This window comes from Neofelis nebulosa, chromosome 2 (genome assembly GCF_028018385.1).
Source record: "Neofelis nebulosa isolate mNeoNeb1 chromosome 2, mNeoNeb1.pri, whole genome shotgun sequence".
In the NCBI taxonomy this organism is placed as follows: Eukaryota; Metazoa; Chordata; class Mammalia; order Carnivora; family Felidae; genus Neofelis; species Neofelis nebulosa.
This window is the reverse complement of record NC_080783.1, coordinates 153,345,603-153,362,706: the sequence shown is the minus strand read 5'-3', so window position 1 is coordinate 153,362,706 and position 17,104 is coordinate 153,345,603. Positions and strand designations below refer to the sequence as shown.

Genomic DNA, 17,104 nt, shown 5'->3' with positions numbered 1-17,104 from the left:
TTTTTTGTACAAAATGTGTGGCATTTCTGGTTCCTCAGTGCCTTTCATAGTCACTCTCAAGTTAGAGTCAGTGGGTTTTTCAGAGAAAATCTTGGCTCCCAGAAAAAGTCTGGGCCTTCTCAGTGTCCTAGTCCTGCTCAGATATATGAACCAGAGGAGGCCAACCCAACTGTCCTTGCAATTGTCTTTTACAATCACAGTCATAGGAAGGGATTTACTATGTGATTTGCGTGTCTTCTTCATGGGGTACTATTTCCCCCCTCTTCATCTTTTGAATTGTCAGTCCGTCACGGCTCAGCTGTGACACCACATTCCTTGCCCAGATTTTGCTTATGGAATTAGGCACTCTTGCCTCTTAGTTCACATCTCTTCCTCTGGTACCCTGGTAGATCACTTATCCACTCAGATGGAAATTACAGTTCACCCTCGAACAACACATAAACTGCATGGGTCCACTTAAACATGGATTTTTTTCAATACATACAATACAGTACTATAAATATGGTTTCTGTTATGATTTTCTTAGTAGCATTTTCTTTAGCTTACTTTATTGAAAAAATACAGCACACAATACATATAGGTGTTAATCGACTGTTTACACTGTCGAAAAGGCTCTGGTCAACAGTAGGCCATCAGTAGTTAAATTTGGGGGCAGTCAAAAGTTACATGGAGATTTTCCACTGTGTGGGGGTTGGCACCCCTAACCCCGCTGTTGTTGAAGGGTCAGCTGCATTTGTTTCCGTGCTGCTTCTCCCTTTATCCTTGAGCTCAGGGGTTGTGTCCTTGGTTGATGTTTCCCCAATAATGACTCTCCAGGGATGAGCACAGTCAAAAACTCAGTGCTGAATGCATGAATGAATTACTTCTATTTTTATAGTAGCAATGTGTTAGGGTGAATTTTTGACTTCGGTTTTGTTCAAATTTGTTTAATAAATAGCTAAATGAAAACATTTTGCTGATTTATGGTATTTTTTAATTAAACTATAACAATGGAGGTAATTTTCCTAAAAATCGATGTAGTATAATGCCCCAAAGTAACGGCTTTGATTTTCTGATATTTTATATTATAGCTGCAGAAACAGCTAATGCAACTCCTTAATTTCTTCAGCCAGGAAGGAAGGTAATTTTTATCCCTGATAAAATAAAAAAGACACACAAACAAAAAAATACCATCTTATGCTCCCTCAAAGCAAGATAGACTTTTATTCCAGGAATGGAAAAATCGTTTGGAAGCTGAGAGTTTTGGCAGTTTTCAGAGCATGTACAGAGTGGAATAATCCTTTTAAACCTGTTGGCAGCTTTGCCACTGACTTGAGATCCTGGTAGGCCCCTCTCTGTCTCCCTCCCCCAGTGGTCCTGCCATGCCCTGTGGTTGCCACTGCTGTTCTGGGATCTGGAAGGTTTCTTTTCTTTCCTCCTTTGTCAGTCATATCCTGGGTCCCTGTCACCATCCATCTATCTTCTCCATTATTCACTCTACCCTATCCTTTCCAGCACCTACATTCAGGTGCTGGTGCATAGACACAGAGCTCTCAGCTTTAGGATTGTACTACCTGGAGGGACTTACATCATCTCCCTTCTACACTAAGCAGGAGGCTCTGGATGAATCAATAGATTGACCCAGGAGCCAGGGTTCTAAATGAGCTGCCTATTTGCTCTTTGAAATACAAAACCCCAATCCACAGAAGGTACGAATGTCCTAAAAACTTAAGAAATTTCTCAAAACAGTGGGCACATTTTCCTAAATTTCTGCTGAGCTTACTGGAAATGTATATAAGCCTAAAACCACTTGGAACATGCCATTCTTGTCTCCTAATAGGTTTTTAACTCAATTTTCACATTAGAATGTATAATATTCTATAGGAAAAAGGCAGCCTTACCAATATAATTTCAAGGTGACTGCATCTTTTATGTAACATATGTCTAATGCCCTGGGTATAATAACTACCACTGTGTAACATCCCTTAAATTTCCATGGGTAATTAATTGATAACTGTTCTGTGGATGTTATATAAACCCTTTATTAAAACACATAATTCAGTAAAGAGAGATTTAAGTCCAAAGCAAGTGAAGGGCAGCCTTTGGTTTTCTTTGCTTCCATGTGCAGCTAAACTGGGGCTGCCAGGTGGAGACCATTGCCCTCTTCAAGGATGGGGTGATCATTCTTGGGGAAAGAGAGAAACAACCAGCCACCAGCCCCTTCATGCAACAACCTCAAATTAAAATGTGAAAAGCACAACCAATCTGGAGGCCTCTCCTCTGGCTGGGGTTAGCCTCTGTGGTTGGCACTCGGAACTTCCTGTAATGAAAGACAAATTAGCACACCGCACTTATAAACAGGGGAATCAATGAAACCAAAAGAAACGGCCACAGGAAAATAAAAATTAAACGGGAGATAAAGAATGATGTCCTCAAATATTGGAAATACTCCTCACCCAACAAAAGCTCCTTTGTATTGTTTTGCTAAAGCTGACTGTAATTTCGATGTTTCATAAAAATTTAAGTGGAGATTTTCTTTCCGTGGTAGACATAAATCTCCTGGAGGAAAGATTTTATATGTAATTCCAATTTTGTGGTGCTAAGAAAACAAAGAACAGGTGAAGATTTTACTGCAGGTAATTTTGTAAATTATTAAAGAAAAAAACCTCCCACAGCCATGCCATAAACACACTCTCTATCAAAAACTAAAATAGCAAATCAACAATACCTTTTTTTAGGTACGATACTCAAACCCTAAACTAGAAATAAAACTGCCTATAAATATTTACTGGTGAGATGACTCTGATAATAAATAGCTCTTTCAAACCAATGCAGAAAATATCAAAATACTGAAATACACCTGTGACTAAATATGTAAAAGAAGCGCAATCTAATATATGCAGCTCATATCAATGTGCATGCTAAGGCTTTGTTGAAAACTGCATCTTTGAGATTTTAAATTATTTAAGGGGCATAAAATAATTCATTACAAATCTGCTTTTAAGAAGTACAGAATTAGATGTGTAATGGGTTCATTCATAAAGTTTAGGAGGCAAGTTTAGGAACATTTTTATTAATTTTTTTAATATGGCATATGCACAGCTCAGGGAAGTTCTTTTCCATGTGTGGGCAACAATATCTACACTTGGCAGTTTGCTGGCTTCCACCAAAGAAAGAACACTTGGCAAAAAGAAATATGGCTTGAAAGAAATGGAAAGGCTCTGTGACTGGTTGATCAACATTTTTATCTTTTGACACAAAAATTTATTGCAGTAGATTGTTTATTCCCTCAAGTCTTAGAGAACCATAAAAGGAAATTATACTTGAGCTTCATTTTATTGCTAGGAATAGTTTAATGCTGAGAGTGTGTGTCCTACTTTGGTCAAGAACCTACTGGCGCTTTTCTATCAAATGGAACTGTTATTCCAATGACCTAAACCTAAAACATCTTATAGGACTGTGGCAGAATTCTGGAGAAACTGGACATACACTGAGTGTGAGAAAGAGAGTCAAAGGAAGGCAGTGTAACAGAGAAAAGACACAGACCGGGAGCAGAGGCAGAGAAAGACAAGGGGGAAGAGATAGAGACAGAGAGAGACAGGGGTGGAAAAATCTTCCTGGTGAGCTACCAAGGGTCTAATTGTTGCTTTCAAAGTTAATTTAACAATCTTTGCCAAGGTAGCATGAATTTAATGTAATTGGTGGCCTGATTCCCATTTTTGGTTATCATACGATTATGAATATAAGTTTAGGAATTATGTCAGTCTCCTGCTCACCATTTTTATCTTTGGATTTCTCTGCACAGCAGAAGAGCTTAAAAGACAACAGAAATTTCAAAAGAAGCTCACTCTGCACCTCCCTGCTATCCCTCCCCAGAATGAAGCACGTTACTCGGTGGTTTACCTAAAAACCCAGCGGCCAAAGCTTATTAATGTGAAATCAGTCTAGTGCCTGGCTCACTCATGCCTCTGGGAATCTCATCAGATGTTGGCAGTCATGGTATTTGAAGAGAGTACTACAGCTGCTCTGGTAAGGATCCCACGCAGCCTGGTGCCAACGTGAGTTAATCTGTCTGTGGTTTCCTCCAATCTAGGGTTACCTTTAGAGCATCCTAATTGGGGTACTTCACCTCATTCTTCCTTCCTATTACCTGCCAATGCATAGGTTAGCCAAAAGACCAAGAGGAAGTCCCACAGGCTACTCCAGACAATCTATGTGAAGCTGGCTCTTGTGCACGTCACAGAGTAGCTAGTGTTACACTGAAATGGAATTGCTCTTTGCGTGCTTTAGAGGAAGTGGTTTAGAGTCTAGAAATAGGAACTGCTACACTCTATACTGTCCTTATGGATATTCCCTGGTTCCAGTAATATGTTCATAAATTCCAAGTGACACCCCTAAAACCAACTCGGTCCTGCTAAAATCTCAGGGTACACTGATGCTATGAGTAGGGTACAAACAATAAGCACAGTGAGGAGATTCATTTTCACTATGAGAAGGTCAATCCTGTTCCATGCTTTTCATATAGACAATGCCTTTTAACTTTATTCTCTGACCAGTTGTATTGGAGGATTGACTTTCTTTGGTTTTGCTTTTTCTCACACAGATTTCACTGGTTTATGAAGTCTCCTTTATGTGGGAAAGGTATTGGGAAATTTTCTCATGCTCCCATTTAAAAAATGGCACCCAAATTCCACACTCGTCTTTGAAACTTATATTCTAGAAATTTCTCTTGTAGTTAAAATTTCAGGCTAAGCTGTCTTTGCCCACACTGCTCTGTCTACAAATCCTTTTCTTGGCATGTCTGGCCACACCTACTCATGTTTGTAGACTTGGTTTTGGTTTCACCTTTTCCTAACATCTGTTCTGACTAGCCTCCTCTCTCTACTTCTTACCTGCTAGCATAGATACTTCTACCTCCTACACACTTCCCAGGATGGAGCTCTTTTTTTTTTTTTAAATTTTATTACTTTCTAAATTTACCTCCAAATTAGTTAGCATAGAGTGCGACAATGATCTCAGGAGTAGATTCCTTAATGCCCCTTACCCATTTAGCCCATCCCCTCTCCCACACCCCCTCCAACCACCCTCTGTTTGTTCTCCATATTTATGAGTCTCTTATGCTTTGTCTCCCTCCCTGTTTTTATATTATTTTTGCTTCCCTTCCCTTATGTTCATCTGTTCTATGTCTTAAAGTCCTCATACGAGTGAAGTCATATGATATTTGTGTTTCTCTGACTAATTTCACTTAGCATAATACCCTCTAGTTCCATCCATGTAGTTGCAAATGGCAAGATTTCATTCTTTTTGAAAGCCGAGTAATACTCCATTGTGTATATGTGTGTGTATATATATATATATATATATATATATATATATATACACCACATCTTCTTTATCTGTTCATCCATTGATGGACATTGGGCTCTTTCCATACTTTGGCTATTGTTGATGGTGCTGCTATAAACATTGGGGTGCGTGTGTCCCTTCAAAACAGCACAGCTGTATCCTTTGGATAAATACCTAGTAGTGCAATTGCTGGGTCATAGGGTAGTTCTATTTTTAATTTTTTGAGGAACCTCCATACTGTTTTCCATAGTGGCTACACTAGCTTGCATTCCCATGGAGCTCTTGATTCCTCAAGGCTCAGGCTGTTATCTTATAAGTATTTGCATTTCCATTATATGACCAGGAACATAATAGGTGTTCAACAAAATGAATGGATGAATGAAAAAAATGGGAAGAGTTTAGGCTTGGTGTCAATCAGATCAGTGTGTGAAAACCTAACTTTTTCTCTTATTAGCTATGTGACTTTGAGCAAATTACTGTATGTTTCTTAGTTTCATTCAAAGCATTTTTGAAATGGGATTAATAATAATACCTGCTTCCTAGAGTTCTTCTAAAGATTAAATAAGATAAATATATCAAGCTTCTAGCACCTAACAAGAACAAAAGTAAAGTCCTTCTTCTCCTGTGAATATATAAATGTGTGAATTTGTGTTTGTGGGACAGATATTGAAATAACCACGGTCAGTGGAAGGAAGCATCTATAAACCTGGCATTTTGGTCTTTTTAGGAAATCTCTGCTCCTATCTTCCTCTCACCATGGGGGTCCTTTTCTCATGATTATGTGCAATGTTTGTGTAGTTGAATAAACTTTTGGATTTAGTGACTTATCATTAATGCTTGAAAGGGCTCTGATTGGCTTTCCCATTCCTAAACTGGTGAGTTAAAAATTAATGTACTTAACTGTCTTTAGTCATTTATTTCAAAGATGATATTTGACTATTATGTTTTTAATTTCACAAATGTCACGATCAATTTTCTTGTCATCTCCAAAACTTATTCTTTCATGGGTGACTTCTGGAAATGTTTATTATTTGACTGACAGTATTTGGAAGGTAATAATAATAAGAAATAATCAGTAATACTCAAAATGAAGCTAGAGAGGAAATGTTTTAAAAGTAAAAATTTAAAAAATGTGAATTTTAAAAATGTTTTATTCAACAATGAAGGCACCCAAACTATCTGAGAGATTTAATGGCTCATCTTATATCTACTGAGAAGAAAGAAATAATCTATTCAAATGTGGCCCTGAATACAGAATAGGAAAGATACAAAGCTTTATAATATTTCAAGCATCTTTAGTTTGTGTCCTGGAAAGCAGAGATGGGGCTTTAAATTGTTCATTGAAAATGGGTTTTTTTTTCTTTTGTATTAAAAGAATTTTATTTAATTTATTTGAATTAAAAAATCCCAATTCACTTCCTACCAACCTCTACTCCTATCCCTGCCTCTTGCAACCACCAGTCTGTTTTCTGTATCTAAGAGCTTATGTGTTTTGTTGTTGTTGTTTTAGATTCCATGTATAAGAGAGATAAAACAGTATCTGTCTTTCTCTGTGTGAGTTATTTCACTTAACATAATGCTCTTGATGTTCATGCATGTTGTTGCAAATGGTAAGATGTTATTCTTTTTTATGGTTGAATAATATTCCTGTGTGTGTGTGTGTGTGTGTGTGTGTGTGTGTGTGTGCACATGTGACTGTAAGATACATATATCTCACAGTTTCTTTATCCATCCATCCTTGGATGGACACTTAGGCTGTTTCTATACTGTATTGTTTGCTCTGTGACTTTTATTTTTAAGTTTATTTATTTTGAGAGAGAGAGAGAGAGTGAAAGTGGGGAAGAGAGAGAGAGAGGGAGAGAGAGAATCCCAAGCAGGATCCACACCACCAGTGCAGAGCCAGATGTGGGGCATGAACCTAGGAACCTGGAGATCACGACCTGAGCCAAAGTTCAGCGCTTAACCAACTGAGCCACCCAGGCGCCCCTGCTCTGTGACTTCTATTTGGTACTTTCTTATATTCCCCACCTCTGCTGAAGTTCTCACTGCCTTTATACATTGTTCTCCCCCGTTCAGTGAGCACCAATCAGGGCTCCAGACCAGGGTGTAGAAGCTCCTTTCTGGGACATACCAGTGAGCTGCAGCAGAGCAGAGTGCCAAGATGGCATCCACAGCCTACATCCCCTTATAGCAGCTCCAAATGCCACTAGACGTGTGCCATACCTGAAGCATTCTTCTTAGTTGGACGCTCCAGGACAAGCCAAGTGGCCTCTTTCACAGAAAGACTGGAGTGTGCCTCAGTCCGCTGTCTGTGCAGTGAGTGCCCTGGCGATGGCAGCCTGCCGAAGACCAGTCCTCTGATTGCCACAGTCCGGTGGCACCCAGGAATGCAAGCCCCTTCAGCCGCCAGAGCCAGGAGATCCAGGGTGCCCCCTGGGGCTCAACCTTTGGGGAAAGCTGCCCTCCAGGAGAGGCTGTCATTGTGGCAGGGCATAGAGTGAGCGGAAGATAGTGCCTGCCCTTTGAACTCTGGAACGGATTACAGTCAGTCCGGAGATGTTTAATAAGGAGCCTACCCCTCCGGCCACAGCCAGGGTAATTAGTTCACAGGTCTCCTTCACAGAAAGACCCACCTCCTGGGTCTGTTGCCTCTTGCTGTGCCTCACTGAGACCAGCTGTTAAATCTCTCTCTCTCTGGAGCCAAAGCATAAGAGACTGTTAAAAACTGAGAACAGGGGCGCCTGGGTGGCGCAGTCGGTTAAGCGTCCGACTTCAGCCAGGTCACGATCTCGCGGTCCGTGAGTTCGAGCCCCGCGTCAGGCTCTGGGCTGATGGCTCAGAGCCTGGAGCCTGTTTCCGCTTCTGTGCCTCCCTCTCTCTCTGCCCCTCCCCCGTTCATGCTCTGTCTCTCTCTGTCCCAAAAATAAATAAAAAACGTTGAAAAAAAAAAATTAAAAAAAAAAAAAAACTGAGAACAAACTGAGGGTTGATGGGGGGTGGGAGGGAGGGAGGGCAGGGTGGGTGATGGGTATTGAGGAGGGCACCTTTTGGGATGAGCACTGGGTGTTGTATGGAAACCAATTTGACAGTAAATTTCATATATTAAAAAAAAAAAAAAAAATAAATCTCTCTCTCTCTGTTCGGTACAATCTTATGAGACCCAGGAGTGTAAAAATCCTGCTGGCCGCTAGAGCCAGGCAACGGAGAAGTGTCCTCTGGCAGCAGTCACAAGAAATGGGCACAACACCCAGGGGTATAGGTTCCTTTCCCAGTGGCACCGATTATTCCACGGGTGTTACCAGGAACGCAAACTCCCCGGGCCTCCAGGAGATTAAAAAAAAAAGCGACCCCTAGCGGGCAGGCGCTGTAAAGCCTCCTTCCGTGGGAGGCGCGAGTTCTGGCGCAGGCTCGCGAGCGCGAGCGAAGATGGCGCCTGCTAGCGTCCGCGTGGAGAGTGTTCGGTCCAGCCGCCGCCCGGAAGTGGAAGTGTGTGTTGAATTACAGGCCTGCCCCCTCGGACCATGGATTTCATAGAAGCAGGTGAGCCTCCTTCGCTTTAAGTCTGGGTGTGAAATCGATCAGCTGCCTCTGAGTTGGGCCCTGCGGTGGGTGCGTCCCAGCATGGGATGTGGGAACCCTTTAAGAGCCCTTACTCAGATTGCCACGCTTCTGTGGCACTTGGGGCAGGAGACAAAGGCCTTCACAGTTAGATGTTTTGGGCAACTTATCTCTCAAGTGCATGTCTTAAATTTGGGGGCACTCCATGTGGTGTTCAAACCCTTTGCTCCTCAGGGAGGAGCTTGGGGTTTTGAGTTTCCTCCGGGTGGGGGTCACTGCTCCAGGGGTGGCGTTTATGGTGAGAGATTTTGTTCCAGCCTCTCCTACCTCCTTTGAAGTAGTTTTCTTCTCATGTGTTCCATGCGTATTCATCATTCAGCCAGAATTTAAGTTTTTATTTTTTTTATTTTTTTGAAAAAAAAAAATTTTTTTTTAACGTTTTTTTATTTTTGAGACAGAGAGAGACAGAGCATGAACGGAGGAGGGGCAGAGAGAGAGGGAGACACAGAATGGGAAGCAGGCTCCAGGCTCTGAGCCATCAGCCCAGAGCCCGACGCGGGGCTCGAACTCACGGACTGCGAGATCGTGACCTGAGCTGAAGTCGGATGCTTAACCGACTGAGCCACCCAGGCACCCCAGAATTTAGGTTTTTAAATTTAATTTTTATTTAATTTTTTTTTTTTTTTTGAGGGAGAGAGAACCAGCGGGAGAAAGAGAGAGGGAGACAGAATCCCAAGCAGGAATTGGGGGGCGGGGGGGTGGGGAGAGAAAGAGAGAGAGAATCCCAAGCAGGCTCCAGGGTCTGAGCTGTGGGCACAGAGCCTGACACGGGGCTCGAACTCATGGACCAGGATCATGACCTGCGCGGATGTTGGACGCTCAACCGACCGAGCCACCCAGGCGCCCGTGGCGTTTAGGTTTTAAAGAGGATATTGCTCCGTTTGTAGCTGTAGACTCAGCAAGTCTGTGGGAGAAGTGAGTTGAGGATCTTCCTACATCACTTCTGGAACTTTGCATCTACAGTGGAAAATATTGGAAAACAAGTCTGAATAATAAGAACTAATAATAAATTCTTGCAATTACAGAGCATCTTTCATCCCAACATCTTAAGGAGTTTAGTATTTTTCCCAAAGGCACTGTTTAATGCTCCTTTCATGCAGTTGACTTACAGCACACTGACGTGGTGAATCAGAGGCAAAATAGCACCTAACATTGAAAAGATTGAGCCACTGTCTCAGGCGCCTGGGTGGCTTAGTGGGTTAAGGGTTTGTGGGTTGGAGTCCGGCATGGGGCCCTGTGCTGACAGCTTAGAGCCTGGAACCTGCTTCAGGTTCTGTGTCTTTCTTCTCTCTGCCCCTCCCTTGCTCGCTCTCTGTCCCTCAAAAATAAATAAACGTTAAAAAAATTAAAAAGAAAAAAAAATGAGCCACTTTAGCAAGACCAAACACAAAGCTCATTCTAGTAAACTCTGCTTTTTTTTTTCTTTAGGAAATACTGTTTTTTTAGAAGCTAATAAAGCCAGCCAAAACTTTTAGCCTCTTCCTACAGTCAGTGCTTTGCAACTTGGACTAGTACTTTTTGTTGCCATGTTAAGTCAGATTCTTCATTTTTATGCACAATCATGGCCCTTCTCTTTGGTGGCCCACTGGGACATATATTAATCATTTTTTAATAGCCCATTAGGTGTAGTCATATCCTGTGGCAACCAGGTCTCTATTAATTTCAAAGTCTTTAGCTTTATGCAGCATATCTAATACATCTGCTTAGGTAAAGAATGAGCTTGGAAATAAAGGTGAAAACAGTGTTTTTTAAGTTTTCACTAGATCATACGACTTTTTGGGAGTGAAAGGCAATACCTTAAGCTGTGTGTTAAATATATAGACTATAATAGGATCATTATTACAAGTAAATGCCAGGAGACTATTGAAATCATAGTGGCTAGTTCACCATCTATGTAATAGATACAAAGTATGAATAAATATACATACATTATGGTTCCTATTTAGACCTCAGTAAACCTGTTTCTAATAAATAACAGTTTTGCTACATCAAGATGGCTCCCTTTTTTCTGAAACCTGATTCCTAGACTGCATAATGCTTAATATTTACAAATGGGATATGGTATATATTAAATTTGGGCATGGTAGTAACAATTGGGTTCTAAAGAGAATTGGCATTTATTGGACATCGCCGTGCCTGGCACATCATTTCAGATAATTATCACAATGAGACATTGGAATTATTTTCGAGATTTGAGATAAGGAACTTGAGTTTCAGAGCAGCAAATGATCTAATTGACTGTATGATGTGTTCAAGATTATTCAGTTAATACATTAAGACTAGCTGAAATTTTTCTTTGTGATCAAGGAATTTTCTAAATGTAATACAATCTAAAAGAAATAAAATTTAAACTGTTTAAAGTAATCAAAATTTAAATTACTTTAGCGTTTTGCTCTACAACTAGTCTGGAAACTTCAAAGTGGCAAGGACTATGTCTGCCTTATTTATCATTGAATCCAAATGCCTACCCAGTACCTGGCACAGATTAGGTGAATAAATATATGTAGAATAAATTAATGCCATCATTTATGGTCATGCCTGTCACCTTATAAATGACCACACATGCAGATATTTGCTAAGTTGAGTTATGCCTTGATTTTATCCTCTAGGGAGAAATAAAGCTCGTATATTATGCTAGAAATATCAGAACAAATCAATCTTCATAAATTAAATGAAACATTGTTGCTCCTTTTGAGAAGGCTCACCATGTTTCTGATGGATTGCACACTAGTACAATTTCAATTTCATGAAATCAGCAGATACTGCTTTGTTGCTATGCCGGATGGTAGTTACATAAAGATGAATAAAATAGTGGTCCTATCCACAGTAACTGGCATGACATAAAGGAAAACAATTGGATACAGGGATCAGAGAAAAAAAAAAAAGGTACTATGAACCTGTGACCTAGGACATATTATTTAGCTTATTCCAGACTTAATTTTCTTATTTTTCTTATTAACTGCTTACTTTCATTATGTTAGAAGTGTCTCTTATAAGTTGCATATCTCAGAATTTTGTTTTAATCTGTATGGTATTTTAATTTTATTTGGAGAGCTTACGCAGTTTACTTTGGTATAGTTGAATTGTTTCTGTTTTTTATTTTGTGCTTTCCATTTGTCCTTTTTTTCTGTTACTATTTTTTATTATGACTTTTTTTTAGAGCAGTTTTAGGTTGACAGAAAAATCCAAGGAAAGATGCAAAGATTTCCCATATACCTCTTGTCTCCACACAGACATAGCTTCCTCTATTATCAACATCCTCCACCAGAGTGGTACATTTGTTATACTTGGTGAACTTAAGTTGACACATCATAATTACCCAAAGTCCATAGTTTACATTATGATTCATTCTTTGTGTTGTGAATTCTATGAGTTTGGATAAATGGACAGTGGCATGTATCCCTCTGTTACTTTTCTCTTGCTCCTTTTTTGCCTTAATTAATTTATTTTTTGTACTGGATGAGTTTCCATCTGACGCTGCCCTCCCTCTTCATCACCAGTCTCTCCCCCCAAATCTTTCTCCTTTCTTCCTTTGTTAGAAATTGTACAGTTTATATTTATTCCCTTAGTGGTTTCATAACTATTTTAAAATGCATACTTAACTGACTCTAAAGTTATTTAATATTTTACCCGTTGCTCAAGCAATAAAAAGATTTTAGAAGGCATTAACTCTTATCAGCTCCTTCCCAACTTAACATGCCTTTGTTTGAAGTATTTTCCACTTAGCTTGATTCTTGATGCCTCCACATTCAGCAAATTAGTCATTATCATTTTTTTAATATAGTATTTTATTAGCCTGGGTTCCCCAGGAAACAGAGCCTAAGACAAAAGTTTACAAGCAAGTAGTTTATCTGAGATGGTGGACTGAAATAAGGAAGGAAGGAGGGACAGTATAAATACAGGTTATTGAATTAACCACTCTTAGAGGTGAGTGGGTGTGCAATCTCTTAGTACCATAGGATGAACCTCACTGAATGAGGATGAACCTCACTGAATGATTGTCCATTTTGGGGAACAAGTGGGGGAAATTATTCATGGGTTACTAGTCCCCATTGGTCAGAAGTTCTGTTTATCCTTTGAGGCATTAATTACTTGCTAGCCCTGGGTTAAGCATGGGTAAGAATTCCCAGGGCAGGAAGTGAAACGTGCAGTGTTGTCAGGCTACAGCTGTGTGAAGTTGATTAAAATCTGCATACATTTGGCTGGTGCAGCTCTGGCTGGAATAAAAGGTTTGCCCGAGAAAATTTGAAGAGGCACACAAGAAATGTCCAACTCAACATTTCTTCTTCCTTCTTGATCATTTCCTTCTGTTTGAAGAAGATCCTTTGCAGTTTCCCTTAGTGAAGGTCTTTTTGTGGTAAAAATATCAGGTTTCATTTTTCTAAGAATGTCTATTTCTTCTCCCCTTCCCAGTTCTTGAAAGATTGCTTCCATATTTCAACATAGATAAAACTCTGCTGAAAGTTAGTTTCTCCCCAAACTTCGAAGATACTATTTTACCGTCTCTAGATTCTATTGGTGATATAGAAAAGTCAGCCATCAGTTTAATTGCCTTGTTTGTTTGTAGTTGAGCTGCCATTTTTCTCTGGTTGCATTTAGATCCTCTTCTTCATTTTGTACCCTACAGTTTCATTCTGATTTATCTAGGTGTGATGTCCTTATAATTTTGTGTATGGGGTTTTCCTGCATCTGACTGCTAATATTGTTTTTTTTTTTAATTTTTTTTTTAAGGTTTATGTATTTTTGAGAGACAGAGAGACAGAGCACGAGTGGGGGAGGGGCAGAGAGAGGGAGACACAGAATTTGAAGCACAGATTCTGTCAGCACAGAGCCCCATGTGGGACTTGAACTCACGAACAGCGAGATCATGACCTCGCCGAAGTCAGATGCTCAACCAGCTGAGCCACCCAGGTGCCCCATGACTGCTAATATTGTTTCATCGATTCTGAAAATTCCTCTGCCATTATATCTTTGAATATTGTCTCTTTCCATTTTTTTCCATTAATTCTATCTGGAACTTTGATTAGATTGTCTCATTTTTATTTTTGTGAATCTGTTTCCATATTTTCTATTTCTTTGTTCCTCTAGAGCGTGTTCTGGATGCTTTATAAAAAAACGATCTCCAGTTCACTAATTCTCCCTGCAGTGCTATCTATTCTTCTGTTTAATGCATCCATTAGTTCCTTTAACTTAAGTAATATATTTTTAATTTATAGAAGTTCTATTTTGATTCTTTTTCAAATATGTTTGGTCATTCTTTTTAATCACTCATTTCACTGATCAATTTTCATGATTTTCTTCCTTTTTAAAAAAAATTTAGGGGCACGACTTCAGCTCAGGTCTGATCTCACTGTTTGTGAGTTCAACCCCCACATCGGGCTCTGTGCTGACAGCTCAGAGCCTCTAGTCCACTTCAGATTCTGTGTCTCCCTCTCTCTCTGACCACCCCCCACTCACACTCTGTCTCTGTCTCTCTCTCTCAAAAATAAATAAACATTAAAAAAAATTTGAACAGCAGTGTTATTCACTTTCTATGTTGTATATAATTGTCAATTCCTGAAGTCCTTCTTCCTGAAGGCCTATATCTTATTTCTGCTATTTCTCCTGATTCTTGTCAATGGTGTCTTCTCTTCAGGTATGTTTTGTGATTTCATTTTTTAATTTTTACTGTGGGTAGTCTATTTTCCTTATATATTCAGTGCTATTTTCCAAACACCTGGTTGACATCTTTTAGAGAGGATATATATTTGCTTCTGGCAGTTATTTGTTGGCACTAGCAACTCTGGATCATTTTATATTAAATTACCCACTTTTGATATGTTATGATCATATAGGTAAACAAAAAGTTGGATCACCAGCCTGTATGTGGGACAGTTGCATTTACAAATGGTTAGGAGAAATCTATTTCCTCCACCCAGAGACAAGTTGATGGCAAGAAAGTCTCTTTGCTAACTGCCACCATACAGCATATTCATTGCAAGTTTACTCTTGCGTTGAGGATAGAGACCTTTGGGATTCCATTCAATGCAGGCATCTTCTACTAGATCATTTGCCTTGAACCACCCCCAATTTTACTTCCTATCTGCATCTGTGAAAGATGAAGCCCAAGATTTCCAAGGCTTGGCAAAAACTCTTGGGGCAAAAGTGAACTTTGGTATCTACTTTACTCCAGGGTTCTTTTACTTTGTTTTTATGGATTTTTTATGGATTTTTTAAATATTATGCCTGCTTAATAATACATTAAAACAATAGGGTTTTATATTTTCTCTAACATCTTAGTTGTTTCAATCAGGAAAATTTAGAGATAGGAATATATTCTTTATATTGTTATAAATAATTGTTGCCTTCCATTTTTTCCCCCTAAATGTATATTTTAATCATTGAAACTCAATTTAATCACCCCCATTCTCTTCTTTCTGGTACACTTTCTTCTCCAGGTTGTTCTTCCTTTCTTTCCCTTATTCTGTTTCCCTGCTTTAACTATCCTTTCTGTTTCCTAGTAAAATAAAAATTGGAAAGAATCTAGTATCAACGATTTACACTTGGTGATAGATTGATTTATTACATTTTAATGCAGTTTTAATCTTTCAGTCACTTACCTTTTACATATCCCTTTCTGTTATATAAAAAGAGGACTTTCTCTTGTTTGCTGACATTTAAAATTCTTTTAATAGGGGACAAATTGCTTTTGGACACGAATACTACTGAATCTCATTTTCCACAAGTCTGTGCTGATGGTAAATGTAATCTAATATTTTTTTACTATAATAATAACTCCCTTTTGTTGAACCCTTGGTATTTTCTGGGTACCATGCTACATGCTTTACCTACCTAATCTCAGATTTTCAAACCACCTGGTAAATTAAATACTATTGCCTTTATTTTTTTGATGAGGAAGACTAAGGCTCCAGTGGGTGAGGTCATTTAGCTCAGGTTTTTTTTTTTTTTTTTTTTTTTTTTTGCCAGGCTTACACAGTTAGTGAGATTCCCCCTCTGGCTAGTCTGGTCCCCAAACCTGTTTTCTCTTTTCACTATCCCCCACTGTGTCTCTTGAGTAGCTGTACTTACAAAAACTGTCTCATGATCTCTCTCCCCTTGGATGACTGCTAATGTTTATGGGAAAAATGAGAGGGCTTAGTTTTAGTTGTTTCTGGGTGACTTACTTCTAGGTTCTGAGTAGAGCCTAGAAGTTTTGAGATGAGGATATTGGGCCATATATATTTTGGCTATACATGTTTCTTCCAATGACTGGAAGCCTGTGTGATAAGTTTTCTGCTTTTAGACTCCTTCAAACCCAAATTTTATCCTCCTTTTGCCATAAGATCTTTGAATCATAATTTTTTTTCTGGAACATGTAATATTATTTCAGTTAGTGTTGTTGATATGATCAGACCATAATTGGCTCCTTTACTGGCATACCAGAGTATATCCCCAATGTCTCATATATTTTGGGCTCTGGTAATAAAGTTTCTGACGATAAAGTGTGCTGTTTGAGCCTAACTTCTTATGCTTCTTAATAGAAGTATTACTCTGCTTCCCTAACAAAATCCCTTTTGGATGAAAGCCAAGATGGACTGGCCCAGTGCTGAAATCTGCTGTATTCACTCCAGAGTGGTTCCAGAGCATTGCTTTTTAAATTCAGTCATTGACTCATGCTGTCTTATCCCCTCAGGCAAATGAGGGCAGTGCCTAGCTTCTCAGGGTAGATGGGAAAGCCAATTAAATGCTTTGTATTTCTAAGACAAACTATTGTAAGTCAAGCTACCTTGATTATAAAGAAGTTTATTACATTTTTCAAAGAACACACTTAAATAAAGAGTAGAAATTATATTTAGCATGTACAGTTTATATAAATGCAATATTAAACTATGTGTATGTAAACATCTGTATAATGGAAAATACCGTATGGTTGCAACTCCCATCTTTTGGAGTAACATCTTCTAAGCTGGTTACCTACTTAGCTATTTTCTGTCTTCTAAGGAACGTGAGACAGACAGAAAAATCAAAGGTGGGAAAACTTGAGATTAGACAATGGAGAGCATTCTCTGAGGGGTGACACATGTGCCCCGTTGTGTTTTCAGTGATCATGTGCAAGAGTACTGGGACAACTCTCAGAAAAGGCAGTGATTAGCCAAAATGGCAAATTTGGCTCTGCGGTATT

The 17,104-nt window shown here is 39.2% G+C and overlaps 1 long non-coding RNA gene across 1 annotated transcript in view; it reads left to right on the top strand.

Annotated features, from left to right (window-relative positions):
- Positions 1-8,752: 8,752 nt before the first annotated feature.
- LOC131504501 (uncharacterized) overlaps positions 8,753-17,104 on the top strand; it is a 63,633-nt gene continuing 55,281 nt past the window's right edge. Inside the window, exon 1 of the long non-coding RNA XR_009258029.1 lies at positions 8,753-8,865. This is a non-coding gene — a long non-coding RNA (uncharacterized LOC131504501). The remainder of the gene's footprint in view (positions 8,866-17,104) is intronic.